Raw genomic sequence first — 19,337 nt, forward strand, 5'->3', positions numbered from 1 at the left:
ATCTAGGTCACCTCTTCCATCAGCACCTTCTGGAAATACCTCAAAATGTATATCTTTCCCCACACCTAATCCAGCCTATCCCCCTCCCCTGCTCCTGTTTATCTGCCCTGATATTCTTGTCCAAAAGAATTGAATCTTCTTCTCATCCTCCACTCCTTGAACTTTGTAAACCCCTCTTAACCCTCTGGACAGAGAAAGCATTTCTTAACAGTTTACATGAATTAATGAATACACGAAACATTTGATTTTTTTTTACAGTCTGGTTGATTAATGTGATGATTCAAACTTCCCACAGCCTCTGACAACAATTACAGTAGGTTGCATTTAGCAGTTACATTTTTGTGACTGTGGCTAACAGGACAGAGACCGGATTTCCTTTTGTACATATCCACAGCCTTGCAATCCTGTCAGAGAACTGTTTCTGTTTGGCTTGTGCTTTCTCTAGGTTTTCTCTCATGCCAATCTCTTTCTTTCGAGATTGCCCTGTGCAAATTCTGCTAGGAGTCAGGATTGTCATTGTCCTCCCATTCCTCTTTTGTCATTTGCGGGGCATCAGATAGAATACTTGCATATATCACACATCAGGAGAAGCATGTGGAGTCTTGGGAAGCAACTTCTAATTTATTCCAACTTTGTGTATTCCCTTTATCAAGAGGTCTTTAGTGTCTTAAACCTTTCAACCAGCCAATATAACCGAGGATGGGATATTGCAATACACGTGGTTTTGATCTGCAAAACATTTGTCATCTCATCGTTAAGCTTCAAGATAAATGGTGCTCTTTGATCCAATAAGAGCTCTCTAAAAAATGTGTCTTGAGAAAGAAATGCCTCTTGAGATTGCACATAATCCACAAGGAGCAGAAAATAGTGGAACCCACTTTTAAATGATTCTCAGGGTCTGACTACATACATAGCAAAATGATTAAATGCTGCGCGAATTGCTAGCGGCAGTGGTATATGAAACATATTGTCATGAACTGGAAACAATAACAAGTGTTTCCCCATGACAAATCATACACATGTCAGTTGACTGACAACCATGCGGGCTACCTACTGCCATGCACTTCACTCATGTCTAACATAATAAAAATAATAATTCAAAAACAAATAATGAATTAAGCATATACAAAAGGGTGTAAAAACCAGGTGTAATTACATGGGCCTTGCCTCGAAAGGCATGAAATAACCTTAACGTATTAGTGCATGAGTGATACTTGTGTCACAGTTAATAATGTGGAAACATTTCCACATTCAATAGACATGTAGTTATGCACATTTTTCATAAAAAAATACTTAGACAACATTAAACATCAATACAGGGTGTTTTAGTCTTTCCAGAGTTAAACTCCTTGTCACTCCATTTATAATACGCTCTTCATATGCACATTTTTTGCTGTATTAGACCTGCTCCCATGTAAATTAAATACTGAGGCCCTGATTCATGGATTATTTGCGCAAAAAAAATGGGATTTGGGCGCCATTCTGCCTGCAAATCCCCATTTGTTAAACAGGGATTTGCGGGCAGAATGGCACACAAATCCCTTTTTTTTTGGGCAAATAATCCATGAATCAGGGCCTGAATCTCCAATCCTGACTTTGGGAAATTTCTCCAATAATGTCATCAGAGATTGCAGCTTGTAAGTCTATTTAGATCTAGTTGTGTTTTAAGAAGGAACAGTGTATAGATAGGTACTAGAACCCTGCTGCTTTAGCCAAACCTTGGTTGCTATGCAGGCTTTGCTTGTAAAGCAAAACACTGGGTTTTTAGCTGTCTAGTCTGATCCCTAATTATGGTGACGTTATCTGCAAAGGTAACTTTATCCTGTGGTGGAAGTCACTTGACCTCTCATTCTGCTCTTGCTGCATCTCACTTTCAACACCATTTTGTGCTGATGCCAAAGAATACCAGCAATATAACATGGCCAGGAATAATGTAAACCAATGAGTGTATATTAAAAGGCTACACTCCCAAATTGACCACTTCTCTTGTATGTAACCTAAGATGTAGCCTGTCAGAACGTGATGCACAGCACATTGTGCCACAACCCCTTAATCGACATCAAATCTTTCTTTTAATTCAAATTTAATTTATTTGGGAGGTAAGACCTCCTCTCCTTTCCCCAGCACGGTTTTGCTTTCTTTGCAGCCCCTCACTCAGGCTGGAGGGTTCCATGTGTTAATATCCCTGCAGAAATATTACCATACAAGAATGGCACCATATTTTTGTGGTGATATTAACCCATTAAACCTGCCAGGGTCACCCCCTCAAGCCCCATATTATTTTAAAGGGAGCCAGGGACCCCCCCCTCCGCAGCACCCTCTCCCATTTACCACAAAACTGATCCTCACTAATAATATCACCTATGGCCTTACCCCATGGCCATATATATGGGGATACTATTGGTGGGGATAATATTACCTGATACTGGCTGGAGTAGGTACAAAGTAAGTGCTGTTAATAGCAATTCCTGCCTGCATTCTATTTGAACTGTTAGCTCCTTTTCAAACAGTATTTATAATCTGCCTTTACACCATAAGCTAATGTTTTTCTGCAATATGTTTGTTGCCTTGCTGCGGCGTTGCAGCCTACAGGTCGTAAGTCTGTGCAAATTTAACCTTTCAAGTATTTTGTCCAAATGCCTAGCACGTGCATTAAAGATCGCTTTAACTTCAGAAAGCCTATCATATTCTTGAAGAACTTTCTATCCTAGCTTTTGTGTGCAGCATGTCTGAGTTTAAATTCAGAAATGTTCTCATTTGATTTATGAGCATTCTCCCCCAGTATGAAGCATGTTTTCAGTTTAACATTGCACAGTTTCCTACTTGCCGTAGAAAATGTCTCTACCGGAGCCTGTTTAGTGTATTTCTGTTCTAAGCTCCTAATATGCTATTTGAACTCCAAGTCTCGTCTTGTACTTTCAATCCTCCCTCACAGTTCCACACTCTCTTCTTACCAAGTTGCTTTACGTAGAAAGGACGAACGTTTTATTATATGCTCCTATCTGCAAATTTACCACTGAAATCCTTTACCGGTACTGTGAGGAAGTGCCATCTTTTATTAATACATAACATGATTTGGGTGATTTCTTCTCCAAAGGGTAATCTGCTAACCAGATCCAGCTTTGTCGCTAACTCCATGCCAAAAGCATAGTGTACTTGTACCCGGCTGCATCAGTAGCCTGATCCACAGCATCATATCACAGAGCAGGTTCAAAGGTCACAAGATGCCCACTGGACTGCCGCAGTAAAGAGCAAAGTCACTGTGGCACAGTGGCAATATTTAAGAAAGGCCCCCTATACCAAAACTGCATTGATCATGAGTACCCTTGTCTGGTGGTAGGGTAATCTCTACAAATGAGCTATGTATGAGTTTAGCCATAGTACATGGCACTACGTATGACCATGGCTGCCACATACAAATTGATATTGAACATGTGTCAGCTCCTGGGAGTAAGCTATGCTGTGAAAAGGTATGTGTAGTTGAGTCAGACGGGTCAATACTGCCAAAACGGCAGGACAGAAACCAAGAGGACTCAGCCTCTCTTTGATCCCCTTTGTGAGGGCCGGTAACACCCTCTCCCAGAGACAGCCATGTAGCAGGAAGTTGTCCTGGGCTCAGGTATCAAAGGAGCACACCCATTCAGAAAGCCTCACACCAGTGTGCTGCATGTCTGAAGGACTTTGTTGTCACCAAGGAGGGAAGTGGCGGGAGCAGGATAGACAAGAAGGCTCTGGTCACTGGTATGAGGCTTCCACCATCTTATTTCTCACTCTCTCTTCCTCTTTCCTGTACCATCCATTTCCTCTGGATCAAAGCACTTTGAGTGCAACATCAACAAGGCAAAATTCACTCCGGCCAGAAGCAGGAATTGGTCAGCTAAAGCAGACTATCTTTAAACCAATCACCTAGAGACTTGTGCCTTTAAAATAAGGTGTCTTTTACCCCTGCATAAAATTCCTCTTGGATCCTGTGCGATCCTTTATAGTCACAGGTCCGTTCTGAAGAGCTCACTGGACTTCCTTTGGGAAAGTTGTACTCTCCAAATCCCTCAACTCGAGTTGAAGGTGATGTGCAAGACAGAGAGAAGATCTATCCCCTTACCACTATCAGTAAACATCGGGAGTGACCAGTGCTGTGGACGAGGACCAACCACTCTGCAGTGGATCTCCTAAGCAGACCCTGAATGGAAGCATCCTGTCCTCGAGTCCTCTGCAGAGGCCCTACAGCAATTCGAAGGTTAGACCAGCCAAAGCTTCCTGTTGTTCTGCACCGAGCTGGTCGCTCCATGTTCACTGCAACTTGGACAAGAGGGAATGTACTTTCACTGGTGTCTAAGATCCTCCAACCAGCCAAACTATTGCTGGCATCTCAACCAGCTTGACACTGTATCGTGTCCTAGCTAGCACGTTACTTGCTAGGGCCGTAGAGACTGCTGAATGACGACACCCAAACCAAATCACTGGAGCGCCACTTGCCGACTCTAACCGGGGGTTACAACAACTCTGCCCAGCTAGCCTTAAAACTGCTACCTCCTTGATTGCACATTGACATACCGAAGATCACCAGTTCGAGGATCGTCCCCCACCGACTTGAACCACTAGAGCATCGCTCATCGACCCCTCCCAGCGGCTAAAGTCTGGAGTGGCCTGCCCGACTGCAAAGCATTCCTGGGACTGCCCTGACCTGCATCTTTGAAAAGCCACTGTTCGACCGCACAGAGCACAAACATTTGACCCTACTCGACGTCCGCTTGCTGGCAGGGCCTTCAAAATCCTATGTGCGCAAACTGAGCTTGATCAGCTCACTCTGACATTTCACCTGGGTTCTGACTGCATGAGCTCAACACAACCTGAATCCAGGTACTGTTGACTCTGAACTGTCCCTGCGGTCCACTTGGACCCTAGAGACTGATTAGGTCATGATCGCTCTTGTTTATTAACAACATATACTTTTAATGGGAATACCTTACTTACCACCACTGGAATTAGGCTCAGAATGTGACTTTCTCCAGTCAGTCACATCTTCCCTGTCCTTCCTTTGGGGTGGGTTTTTGTACACTGTTTCTATTTGTTTGACATGCAGATTGTGTGTTCTAATTAAAGTGTTTATATGTTTCCCTTTATTTTGGACTGTGATTCTGTGTTGTTTGGGTCACTACTGGTTCTGCTTCATACACTTCTTAAGAGCATAGCCTTCCCTTGGCCCACGTTACCACAAACGGCCAAGAAGGTATATATCTTAACTGTCCCTGTTTTACCTATATGATTGCGTTGTATTTTAGTGTGTATAATTGTGAGGACTGAGTGGTCCATTTGACCCCATTTCGCCCTTGTACTCCTGCAAAGCGGAATCCAATACCTCACAGTTACCACTACTCAGTTCCGTGGCACCACAATGGGATTGCAGGTGGGTATATTTTATGGTGGTTTAAATCCTATTGTTTCCAGTCCACTGGATTCCATGGGGATGTTTGTCAGATTTAGCATGAGCAGTTTCACTTTATAAATCTGCATGATGCTGGAGCTAAATCCTTCTCTACCACATAGAAAATGCACTTAGGTATGTAAACCCATCACCTGACCCTAAACACAAATGAACATCCTTATTGGAACCTATTAAAACTATTTCATACTTCCTGGAATTGTAGTACACTATGCTTGTATTCATGGGAATGGTGTGCTTTGCCACTCCTTCCTGCCTGATATGTTTTATTCCTGGTGGTGTCTTCTGGAGTCAATAGGCAGAATTAAAAGTAATGTGATAAGTATCATGCTGCAATCATGTCTTTTGTGTAGACGTAAACAAATAATACCATGTGGCGAGTGGAAATGGGGTGTGTGGATGAACAATATACAAAAGGTGTACTAGGCCTAATTTATTTTATTTTTTATTTTTTATTTAGTATTTGTATACCGTGTTGCAACCCGTGGGCATAGAGGCGCTGAGAAGAATACATATGCAGGCTTGCTTGAGGGTTACAAGATAGCGGCCCAGTACAGTTAATAGAACAGTTGCATCGAATGCAGTAGGTTACAAGTCAGGTGCAGTAAGCATAGACAGTCATAAGGGGTCATTACGACCCTGGCGTTAAGGGTTTAACGGCGCCGTAAAAGGTGTCGGCACCGTTAAAAACCCTTAACGCCTGATTACGAGGTCCCTTTGCGGGACCCGATCTTAACGGCTGGTTTTACCAGACGTTAAAGTAGGGTGCCGCAAAGGGACCTCGGTGCTAATTACGGTACCACAATTTGCGGTACCGTACTTAGCGCCTTCCCCAGTCCCATTGAGCCCTATGGGACGAAAATGGGAATGGGGAAGGGCCATGGTGAAATGGGGAAATACCGCCCCGCCAACCTTGGAATGGGGCGGTATTTCCCCATTCCACCATGGCGGACTCGTTACAACACTGGCACCAACCATGGTGCTAATAGCGCCATGGTTTAGCGCCGGGGTTGTAATGAGGGCCGTAGAGTGAGACAGTAGGGGGAGGCAGTTTAGGTAAAAAGCTTAGTCTTCAGGGCTTTACGGAAGGTTGTGTGTGAAATGAGTGCCCGTATTTATTTCACTGATCTTAATAGAATTGTTAATTCACAATTTTAGTAAGGTCGTACATTCCGATTAATTAGAGCCCATATTTATTTAACTGACCTTATTCGAACTAGGGATTGCCCTGACTCTTCTGAGCTTGCAAGGTACCCGACTGCCACCACCAACCTTCCAGTGATGGTGAAGAGAAGTAGAGTACCTCTCAGGGCCGGGGTCCAGCATGAAGTTTCCCAAACCCCCACCATTATCCAGTCTCCCCAATTTGAACACACAGTTGGGGCGATACACCACTGGTAGTGCCCACTTTTGGATAGGATCCCCTGGGCAATGTCATGGCGCATGCCTGCAAGCATTGTCTTCACTGCAGGAAGACTGTAAGGTGGGGGGTGCTTGAACAAAAGTGATAGCGGCCACCATGATAAGTCACTTGTAAATGCTCAATCCTTTCCTCCTGTAGGTCACTGTGTAGTGAGAAAGGAATGAGGTGGTCATGAGGGGGGATTTACAAAGGAGTGTATCAGCAGTCTATGGAATAGCAGAAGACCTTTAGTGTAAGGGTTTGAGGGATGCAGTAGGCGGCGGCACCACCCTGTTAGAGAGCCTGAGAAATTTAGTGCGAGGTTTCAACATGGGAGAGCCCTAAAACTTGAATGGATGTCTATGCCCTGTAAGAGAATGAGCAAACATTACAAGGTGGAAGCACCCAGCCAGGACAGTCAATGGTGAGGGTCCTGGGAGATGTTGAGCAAAACATCTGTGTTGCCCCGCGTTGCAAAACCCTGTAGTTGATTTTTATCAGAGAAAACAATCACATAATCACAGAACATTTTCAGCAAATAACCTCAAGTGAGAGCCATTGGCTGCTGGTCTTTTTCTGCTTAAGCCTGTTAGATACCGATCCCATTTTGAAGATATTGGGCCTCATTACGACCCAGGCGCTAATGGGTTAACGGCGCCGTAAAAGACTGCGGCGCCGTTAACCTATTAGCGCCTAATTACGAGGTCCCTTTGCGGGACCCGACCTTAACGGCTGGTTTTACAAGCCATTAAAGTAGGGACCTGCAAAGGGACCTTGGTGCTAAGTACGGTGCTGCAGTTTGCGGCACCGTACTTAGCGCCTTCCCCATTCCCATTGAGCCCTATGGATCGAAAATGGGAATGGGGAAGGGCCATGGAGGAAGGGGGAATTACCGCCCCGCCAACCTTGTAATGGGGTGGTAATTCCCCCTTTCTCCATGGCAGAGTCGGTAACTTACCGGCATGGACCATGGTGCTAATAGCACCATGGTCTTCCGCCAGGGTCGTAATGAGGCCCACTGGGTGTGTAGTCTTCTGCCATTAATCATAAAGAGCGTTTCGACTACTTCATCTTTCAATCTCTCAGGAATCTCTAGTGTGCGCCTAACGCAATGTAAGCAAAACCTCCAAGCAGTGGCCCTCTTACTGACTAACCACTTGAAATACTCTTTAATGAACCCATACATTTTTCTTACAGATTTAGAGCATGCACCAGTGTCTCTGATTCAATAAGTGTTTAAGTGGTGTCCAGCTCCCTCCAGGTGTTTCATTGAAATACGGCTCAATGAAAACCAGTCAATGAAAGTACATTATACAAAAAATGCAAAAGACACGGAACAAAACATATCAAAATGTGTTAAATAAGCATACTCATACTGAACTTGGAAGGATAATACAAACATAGGAAAGGAGAAGGCAATTAAAAATAAGAAAATACATTTAAAAGTAAGATACAACACATTAAAGCAAAAAGGACAGTGTGGGTGGACGTTCCACTGGTCAATTGAAAATGAAAGAATATTCCCCTAGTAGTTCTGCAGCACCAGATGTTGATGAATTCCAAATTTCATCTGTAAAAAGGGACATGAATTCCAGTGTTTTCCGGGTCCCCACGCCTATTGCTGCCTCTTTCGGGAAACCAGCGGTTATATTGTTTGCATGGAGTGCTCTTTGGGCCTGGTGGATCTCATTACATCTCCTTTAAAGTTTTAGAATCACTGTAGTTGCGGAAGGTTAATAGTCCCAGAAGTTCCCAGTGTATAGCGGCACCTGTCAAGAATGACCCCAGTTAGTATAACTTCTTGTCGGGTAGCTAGAGCCATTAGCTAGTTTATATGTCATGCGTGGCAAATATGCTCTATGCTTTTCTCTTCTCAGTGAGGGGAGACAGAGTGCATTTCTGCCCGCATTCATTTTGTTGCAGGCAAAAAGCCTTGAATGCTCATGGGCTGCGGCTTACAGATGAGGCCCCTGGTGCCCCCGGTAACAACACGCTCCATGTCAGAGCATTCAAAAATACATGGGCCCTCTTGAGACCCGGGCCCATGGGCGGGGAGTTGTGCAGTGCTCCATGTCGGAGCAAAGGGAAGAAATTAGTGCTCTGGTGTCGGAGCTCAAGAATGAGAAGCCCAGATGTCCAGTGCAGATCATGGGCCAGCTGGAGCTGAAGGTTTGTGTGCTTCATGCCAGAGCAAAATGGAAAAAGTAAAGCGCTACATGTCAGAGCAAAGATCAGAGAGCAATGCCTTTTTCTACATCATACCTAGGCTAATGGCAGTGATTTGTTACAGAAAAGAAAAATGGAATGTCCCCAAAGGGAAGTGTATGGCCGCCTGCATTCAGTATACAGAGGCAGGCCCCACACCAGTGACAGGGACTGTTAAGTAAAAATGACGGCGAGAGGAAGGGGAACAACAAGGAAGGGTTGCAGCTCTCATAAGTGCTTGTGCGAGAGGAAGGGGAACAACAAGGAAGGGTTGCAGCTCTCATAAGTGCTTGTGCGCGATCTTAGGCTTGTGGCCCAGACACCCTAGCACCAGTGTCTCCCTGCCAGCCGCCCCAAGAGGAAGGGGAAGTGTAAGGAGTGGCCTATCATCCCGCCACCAGTACCCTGCCACTGGTTGCCCCCACTGTATATGGACTAGGCCGATGTGGCCCCTGGTGCAACTTTGCCGGCCCTTGAACTGGTGTGTGACTGTCCTGAACTGATACTGGTGACAGTATGAACTGGCTTCCCACAACTCCACAAGTGCATAACATGGACTCAGTGGACATCCCCATGAAGGCTGGGAGCCTGCAGGCGCTGGACTAGCTTAAAATAGCCCAGTCCATGGGCTATGTGAAGCTGTGAACATCCGTATTGTGGACATGCTTTATGTGGTGCCAGGAGCTTCCATTTGTGTCTTTCAGTGTCGTTAGGTTTCACTCGCCCAGGTTAATAAAGGGTCCTTTGATAATGTGGTGAAACCCCCAACATGCCACCAACCCTGTTACCCTCGAAGATGTGTACATGCTAAACACAGATTGTATGTGTAACTGTCAGAGCATAAATGAATGTGATTGATGTTCTCACCCATAATCGCAAGTATTGCGGTTCGTGATGTAATTAGTTTTGATGTCCAGTGATGTTTGTCATTCAGTTGTTCCTTATAGAAAAGGAGGAGTGCGGTGTGCCACCCCTCCTGGGAGCATGGTATCTCCCAGGGCTCCTGCTCATGTCTCCTGGCAGTGACCACGTGACTTCTTCAATCAATCGGCCTCCCGCTCATTAGTCTTGGAACCAACTGACTCCTGCCTGATGCATTGTTCTTGCAGCACGTGGCGCAGCGTAGCAGGGTGATTGCATACCCTGTGAGGCCATACACTAAGACAGTCCCCTGCTAGGCAACGCTGTCACCCTTGTTGTTCTGCAGTAGCAGAGCCCCTGCTGGGCAACCCTTCTTGAAGATATCGGCACGCCCCTGCTGCGCAACTCCGGCCGTGTCAGGTGGTGGCATGGGTGCCCCCAGGCCATGAAGGAGCCTGTGTGACACAGGGCTGACAGGGTGCCCCCTGCCCTACAACGTTGGCTGGGTGCCCCCAGCATTGGTATCTGGTCTGGTGCTGCAGACAGTTAATGGTGTCCCCTGCGGTCCGCTCCGCTACGTGATCGCAACATAACCTGTCATCCGGGTGATCCCGGTAACCGTGTTCCCACTCCGGTGTCCCGGGAGTGGGACATAACAAAATGAAGGTGAAAGTGCAGAGATCTGTTTCTTAGAAACGATACTGATTGCTATCAATACATAACTATGTTCAGCAGTGGAAGCCATGCTGGTATTAACCAACCATACTGTGCATAGCATAAGGAAGGTCTTTAAGGAAAACAGTGTTTTTTTGTTTGGAGTAGTGCAGTATGCCTGCATTTCTGTTTAGAAACTTGAGCTGTTCACCCATTTTGAGGAACACTATGGAGCTCGTTTTTGAGTCTCCCGCCATTTTGCAGCAGGGACCGTTATGTGTGCACATTCAGGTATACGGGTCCACACCCCCAGATTTACTTCAATTCAAGGTGGACTGCAAAAGGGGAGCCCAAAAGGCAGCCTACACGCATGTATGCCACCTTTTACCCTACCCTGTTGCACTAGGCCATGCAAATTGAGCAAACGCTGCCTGCTATGTACTCATTAGGAATCCCCAGCATTTGCGCTGGCATGAACATGCGGGCACAAATGCGTTAAGGTATTCTTTGGGTATCCTGTGGTTTCACGCAAGTTATTATTTCAAAGTAATTTATTCTATGCAATTACTTCGAAATTACTTTGAAAAATATAAAGGGTTGTGGGTTAAGGGTAAAAAAACATTGTGGGGAGGGTTTTGGGGCAGGGGTAGTAGTGAAGAGAAAGAGGGGTGTGGGGGGACCCGGCAAATTAAAAAGTAAAATCGAAGTGAAAATTCAAAGTAATTGCTTCCAAGTAATTTACTTTGAAGTAATTACAGGCGTTAAAATGACATGGACCTCCGTTTTACCTCTGTGATAACGGTTCTGGAAGTCCTTTCGCTTTTGTAGAAGCTACAGAGCAATGTTGTTTTGCATCCAAAGCAGACTGCAGTCTGGTGCCATTAGCAGCGTGTGCCTTGGCTGCCGGCGCGCGAGGGATCTGGGAGTCAGCCAAGATGCCTTATCAGCGGCTGTCTGCGGGCTCCAGGCTGGCAGCAGCTGGGGCATCAGGAGCGACCTCGCTTTGCTGTGAGCAATGATCTTTGGGATGAGTGGGGTTGGACTGTTTGTGTGGAGTCATTCAGGCCAGATTCCTGGGAGGTGGAATGGTTCAGGAGAAGCACAGGACGCTTTGAGGAAGATGAGCTGAATTCGATGCCTCGCACCGGGCTCAATTACAGTGGCAGTTCTTTTGTCTGGAGAGGGGACACCGTGCACCTTCTCACTTTTATGACCAGCGCTGTGCGTCACGGTACATGAGCGGAACACTCTGCATTGATTCAGATAGTGATTCATTGTTTTCCAAAAGATATGCATATTTAATCCAGACATCAGGCTGTTGATTATGACAGCCAATGTGCACCGTGCGCATGTCCTTCAGCAGCGCATTTCCCTTGCTTTGACGCAGACGCAAACCACTCATTCATTTTGATGACATGCCATGTGGGTTGTTGTAGTTGAGGGGGACATTTTGCCTTGATCCAGTGAATGATTTGTTCTTTGTAATTAGATGCATACTTACATTTTTATACCAACACGTAGCCACCACAAGTCATGGCTCAGAGGCCTTTGAGAAGCTCAGTATTATCATTATTGGGTGGTTTTATCTTGTCACTGGCTTTGCGGGAAAAGTGGTCTTATGTAGAACCCTTCTGCCATGCTTCATGGCCTGGATGTGCGTGGCTCTGTAAGCAAAGTGAGAGCGGGGATTGTGATAGTGGGGGAGGCAGATGGGGAACCCGAGGTTTTGATGGGTGCAGGTCGGAAGTACCAGAGACCCGAAAGTCATTCTGGTTCCATAGGATTGGCTCCATAGGATTGGCAGAGACAATTTGAAATATGTAATCCAAAGGGAGGGCCCAAAAGCTGATTAACTACAGCACGTTGTTACTAGTTAGCGGCTGATTTAGGGGAGCGGGGGGGAGGGGCGGGGGGTGCTATGGCTAGGGAGAAGAGCTTAGACATAACTCAGGTAATGCGCATGTGGTAAGGGCCACGTCTGTGGTGCACGTGTGTGCTGTACGATGGTGAGAGCTTGTATGGGCGAGTCATTTACTCTGTGAATAGAGTGTAGTAAACAAACAAGGTGTCCCATATAGGAAAATTACTTCCATGGGCTCAGACGATCCTCAAACCACATGTAGCAAAACATAACAAAGACTAGCAAAGCATGAACACATGAAAGCCATCAGAAATCATAGCAGCAAATTGAAATAATCTTACATGGCAAAAGTTGTCTTCCCCGCACCAATCACTGTGCTCGTGCAGACCGGTCCCATTTCACTTTCTCACATTGCCACTTCCAACCCCCCTCCCTCCTGCTTTCTCTCTCTCACTCTCTGCTCCATCCCTCCCACTCTCTCTCACTTTCAGATGGATACCTTGTTCTCCATGTGCAACAAGACTCTAGGAATGGGTAGATGAGGGAAAGGGCCGTCTGGGACGCCACTCATTACCATATGTTTTGTGCTACAGGGTTTGGGAGCTTCAGAAGAAAGAATGATGGAGAATCCCACGTGCCCATTTCACCTTCCTTAATATATTGGATGGGAAGGCCAGGAGATGTCTCAAACCTCGTTTGAACTTGCTCTGGTGCTGGGCTCAATGGCCAGCTGGGATCTTTGCATGTCAAGGCAATGTCTGTTAGTGCAGTGAACAGTGTTTATCATGTGATGGCACAGGGGCCTGAACCCCCTGTTCTTTCTCTCAGTGGTTTACTCCAATGGGCCTCATTACGACCCTGGCGGTAAGGGGTTTACGCCAGCGTTAGCTGCGCCGACCCCTTACCGCCAATTACGAGGTCCCCTAGCGCCATGGCGCTTTTAACACCTGCTTTTAGCAGGTGTTAAAATCCATGGCGCTAAGGGACCATGGAGTTAATTACGCCACCGTAATTTACGGTGGCGTAATTAACGCCTTCCCCACTCCCATTATGCCCTATGGGGCAAAAATGGGAATGGGGAAGGGTAAATGGGGATTGGGGACTTACCGCCCCGCCAAGGTCGGAATGGGGCGGTAAGTCCGCCAACCACCATGGCGTAAACGTAGTTTACGCCATGGTGGTAAAGTCACGGCCCAGGCGGTAACTTACCGCCTGGGTCGTAATGAGGCCCAATGTCTCTAACAAGCCTAAATCTCAGTCAGGTTTTTTTTAAACATTTTTTTTTTTATTTTTCTCATGTGTGTACCCCACATTGTAAACACCCTCATAAACGTCCTCAACACTAGTTTTCTTTATTATTTACAGGCACCATTTCGTAAAATGTCTTTGCATCTTCTAAATGTTTCATTGTCTGTTATTTGTGATCGAAATTGACATTCCTGTTCTTCAAATAAATACCAAACACAAATACAAACTCCCCTTGTGCAGTGCAAACAGGCAGAGGTCATCATGAAATTCCCCTGCCAACTTGCCCCCTTCAGCTGGTAATGAGGCAGCTCTATAGCTTCCATTTTAGAATGGTGCTGAAAACCCTGCTGGGCGTTCTTCCTGATGAAATGAGGAGCAAGAAAGATAAAGGGTGGAGTGTCAATTCCTCCAAGGCCCACAGAGCTGGGTGCACCATCACCTGGTCTGCAGGAGGTCCTGTGGGTGCAGGAAGCTGAAGAGACACATGCTGACGGTCAACTAAAAAGGCCTTTGGGTGATGGAAAGGATGGACAGTTCAATACCGCTGCAGTCTTGAATCTGCACTGTTACTAAGTAATGAAGTGTGCAGCATTCATCTGGTGTTAGGGGATGTCCTTCTAGGATAGGGAGTGATCGTCAAAAGGTGTCAGGCTGTCCCTTACAGGACATCCTAGGGGCTAGTACGGAACTGCCCACCCTTAACAGCTGTTTGCATTCCAAAAAGTATAAGAAGGAGGACAGGGGATGCCTTTCTGGAATCTGGTGGGTTGCCTGATTTATACACTAATATTTTACACTTGTACACGATATGTAAGATTTCTGGGCTGATCGGAAAACGTTGTTTTTACATTGCTTTTCCATTCTTTTGAAGCAAGTTCTGATGGCTATCAAACGATATATGTTTTGGCCAAGTGAGCTGCTTGTGGTAGCCTCATCTTTTTATGTCTTCTTCAGACGTGCAGACCTTTCAGGCTCCCCAGTATCAGCAATTTTGGGGGATAGCTCTGCTGTCTAAAGATAATGGAGGGGGAAGCTCATTCCCCTTCATACTTGCCAACATTACCTTTTTGCGTTTTTGTCTTCTATGAGTAGTGACCAAAAACTACCGATAAGGATACTGGTAGATGGCAAATGTGTATGAAAACACATCCACTTTAGTAATGTCAGAATTTCCTTTGAAAGGTAATGTTTCTGGCATTGTGATTTGATGAAAGGTGAACATTGTGTGTGAGTGTGAATGTGTGTACCGTAGTGGCAGGCGGCTGCCTCTTCTATCAATTTATACGGAGGAGTCACAGATGTCTGAGGCATGACTAAACAGTGATGGTTTACCCTGCTCTGTTTAAAGAGAGTGCCAGTTTTGTGATAAATACTTAATAATGGCAGGATAATTGCTGGCCCCTCTTTAATGACCAACTCTGCCTTTTAGGCTTTTTCTTCCAGGGTCAATGGAGCAAAATATTGGGAGACTGTTTCATCAGAGCACATTGTCAAGACTATGGGCCTCATTACGACCCAGGCGGTAAGGGTTTTACGGCGGCGTAAACAGCGCCGACCCTTACCGCCTGAGTACGAGGTCCCTTAGCGCCATGGAGGTTTTAACACCTGCTTTTAGCAGGTGTTAAAATCCATGGCGCTAAGGGACCATGGAGTTAATTACGCCTATGGGGCAAAATGGGAATGGGGAAGGGAAAATGGGAAAATGGGGATTTACCGCCCCGCCAAGGTTGGAATGGGGCGCTAAGTCCGCCTACCACCATGTCGTAAACGTAGTTTACGCCATGGTGGTAAAGTCACGGCCCAGGCGGTAACTTACCGCCTGGGTCGTAATGAGGCCCTATGCCATTACCCACACTGATTTATGGATGTGCAATTTTTATGCCGCTGTAGAATGAGGGCTGAGTTTTAGTTGTGGCCTGGTAGTTGCATTGCTGTTGTTCAATGTGGTATATTTTCAAGGGAGGGGGTGCATTCCCAAAAGCTCCTAAGTCCAAAAGTAATATCTTTCTAGAATAGTTGTGATCCTGGGGCATTAACTCAGGAGAAGAACAGGAGCGGGCTAGCTTGCCCGTTTCCATGAAATAATGGAAGCATGGGTCCACGAGAGAAACGCTAGCGGCTGTAGAATAGGTTATTGGAGGGTATGTTTCCATCACTTTGGTTATGGTGAGAATGTTGGCAAATAAATACAAGAAAAAAAACACAAAGGGGGTCATTACGACCCTGGCGTTAAGGGTTTAACAGCGCCATAAAAGGTGTTGGCGCCATTAAACCCTTAACGCCTGATTACGAGGTCCCTTTGCGGGACCCGACCTTAAAGGCTGGTTTTACCTGCCGTTAAAGTAGGGTGCCGCAAAGGGACCTCGTTGCTAATTACGGTACCGCAATTTGCGGTACCGTACTTAGTGCCTTCCCCAGTCCCATTGAGCCCTATGGGGCGAAAATGGGAATGGGGAAGTGCCATAGTGAAATGGGGAAATACCGCCCCGCCAACCTTGGAATGGGGCGGTATTTCCCCATTTCACCATGGCGGACTCGTTACAACACCGGCACCAACCATGGTGCTAATAGCGCCATGGTTTAGCGCCGGGGTTGTAATGAGGGCCAAAATCAGTTAAAAAATGTTCGCTCCAAACAAGGGCACGGAAGGATGCAAGGGCCCAATCGGCTGCAAGTAAGTACAAAATGCATTTTCCAGGAACGCAAACCAAGAATCCCTGCTGCTCAACAGTGTTATTAATGATCACCCACTGAGTTCTAGCCACAGGAGTCACAGTTTAAAAGCAAAATCTCAAACTGTGAGGAATTCGACTATCCGCACGGGGAGGGTGTGCTCGGCTGGCCGTATTTGATTTTTTGATAATGAAAATGAATGATCGGATTTCATCTGCTTTGCGCACAAAATGCATAGTCACGTGTACTTCACAAAGCACAAAGACACAGCCTACAAGCGCTGTGTTCCATTGTCATATTCAGCAGGAATGTGACAGCCACGGGTACATCAAAGCATCTCAAGAAGAGGGAAGGCACGCCTTCCTTTAGCCATGGGCAGCCTAATTTAAAAGCCCCATGAATCTACATTCCCTTTGTCTAATCAGCCTGGTGGCAGTGCATACTAACGAGATAATTGAGGCAAGCCTGAAGGGGCTTATTTGCCAGTTATACAACAGGAAAGGCATGGCTAACACCCCTTTTGGTATGCAATGTGTCAACTTGAAGCTAGTTCCCACCTCTCTGTATGAAAGGCAGTCTCTAAGTGGCCCAGTAATTGTTCTGACTGTTAATGAAGTAGTGGCTAGAAAGCTCCTGCTTGAGAGAGGAGAGCAGCGCTAGAGGAACAGACACAGGAGGACAAGGTCACCATATAGTGGGACAGGGCCGCCATAGAGCTGTGCAAGATGGCACTTGAAGAGAAGAGGGAGGCTAACAGATCCACCTTTAGCGAAAGCAGCAGTAGTGGCTGAAACCAGAGTGCCCGGGATAATCCCTGACGTCACATCCCCAAAGACTTAGTACAGGTTTATGATGTGGGGAAGGATATTTTTGACTGGTTTGAAGTGCTCAAGCTGGCATTCCAGCTGCAGGTGGTGGATGAGGTACTGGGGGTGCAGCCCTGATGAGTTGTTTACCGACACCAGGGACTGATGCAATTTGTCAGTTAACTCCTGAGGAAAGGCCAGTGTATGAGAGCATGAAGGCAGCTCTGCTCAGGAAGTTCTGTAAAACCCCAGAACAGTATCTCAAGAGCTTCAGAGAGCCCAGAAAGAAAAGTGGGCAGACATTTGAAGAGTTCACACACTTGTTGAAATATCTGAGCGGGTGGCTTACTGGTAACAAAGTTGACACATTTAAAGGGATGTACAATTTGATTACGTGTGAGCATGTGTCGAAAAATTGTGAGGTTGACCTATACCAACATCTTGTGGACAAGGCTATCACACACCCTAGGGAGCTTGTAAAGGCTGCCGACAGCTTTGTGAGTACTCAAGTGCAGAAAAAGGCTCAGGCAAGCACACTCAAAATGGAAGAGAAACCTGACTGACAAAAAGGTAAACAAGGATGGAAAGGAGAAAGGTTCAACCCAATCCCATTCAAAGTCAGGTCCCTAAAAGAACGAAGGAAAACCCCCAAACTCTAGTGCAGCTGCTCACACCGAAAAGAAAAGCAAAGGCACCCCTAACACTGGGACACCTGCGTTCTCACCACCCAAAGGTTGTTTTGTGTGTAAGGAGCTGGGCCATAGGAAATGTTGGACTCATGGAAGAGGCCATCATTAGTGTGGGCCTCTCAGAGGAGTATTTCCCACAAGGCCAGGGAGTGGCCGAATGTGGAGTGGGAACGGTACCGGATCTCCTGAAGAGACCCCAGTTCCCAATAATACTCATCTGTATCTAGAGCACGTGTTGATCAATGGACACAAAACTCCTGTGGTCCAAAACACAGCGGCTAGCATCACCGTTGTCACCCAGCAATGGGTACAGACAGGCCAGTATATTACTTGCCAGATTTGTGCGTAAGTGGATTTGATGGTAAGAGTAAGTGCCCCTTGACAATAGTAGAGTTCAGCTGGCAAGCTGAAATGACCCAGCGCCGTGGAACAGTGAAAGACTCCATACATGTCCCATGTCTGATTGGTAATGATCTTCCTGATCCCAAAATAGTCGCAGCGGCTACACGATCGAGGGCCAGGGAGATCACCAGATTGAATGCAGTCAAAGCCTTAGGGCCTGGAGTTCTTCCAGAGGGCGTGTTGGAAGGACCGGGGTGGCTGGTAGCCCATAGTCCAGTTCCACAGACTGAGTCACCTACTCCTGCAGGACAGGGGCTAGTAGCCATGGACAACCCTACTTTGGTAGCAGGGGACTCCTTGACTACAGAGTTGCCTGGTGCAGTGCAGGAACCTGAGGTGGAGGACCAGGTGGCCGCAGATCTGAAGGGTCTGCCCAAGCTGGATGAGTTTGCATAAGCTTGGGGCCCAGATCAGACTGACTTCTACACAGCCCAGAAAGAGTGTCCCACTCTGGCAGGTCTGTGGAAGCAGGCGGAGGAGCACTGGCCTGTTCAAAGTGTACTGGTAGGATGGACTCCTGTACAATGAGCTAAAGGATTCTGACGGCGACAACACCAGATGATTGGTGGTTCCCCAATGCCACAGAAAGTTCCTTTTGGATTTGGCTCACCAGATTCCTTTAGTGGGTCACTTGGGAGTGACTAAGAAATCAGACTGTTAGTCTGTGCAATTTTACTGGCCGCAGTTGGGCATAAAATCTAAGAAATGTTTCCAGTCCTGCCCGACTTGTCAAGCTTCTGGCAAGTCAGTTGGTGCCATAAAGGCCTCCTTAATTCCACTACCCGTGGTTGGGCAGCCTTTTGAGAGAATAGGCATGGATATTGTGGGTCCTTTGGATCCTGAAACCAGCTCAGGGATCCGATATAGCTTGGTGGTGGTAGACCACACCACAAGATACCCTGAGGATGTCCCTCAGAGGAGCATCAAAGACCCTGTGCTCGCATAGGCTCTGATTGGGATACTCTCCCATGTTGGATTCCCCAAGGAAGTCATTTCTAACAGGAGATCAAATTTCATATCAGCATATATGAAGGCTTTGTGGGAAGAGTGTGTAGTCACCTACCAGTTTTCTACCTCCTTCCATCCACAATCC

This window comes from Ambystoma mexicanum, chromosome 1p (genome assembly GCF_040938575.1).
Source record: "Ambystoma mexicanum isolate Mex_15411 chromosome 1p, UKY_AmexF1_1, whole genome shotgun sequence".
Taxonomy (NCBI): domain Eukaryota; kingdom Metazoa; phylum Chordata; class Amphibia; order Caudata; family Ambystomatidae; genus Ambystoma; species Ambystoma mexicanum.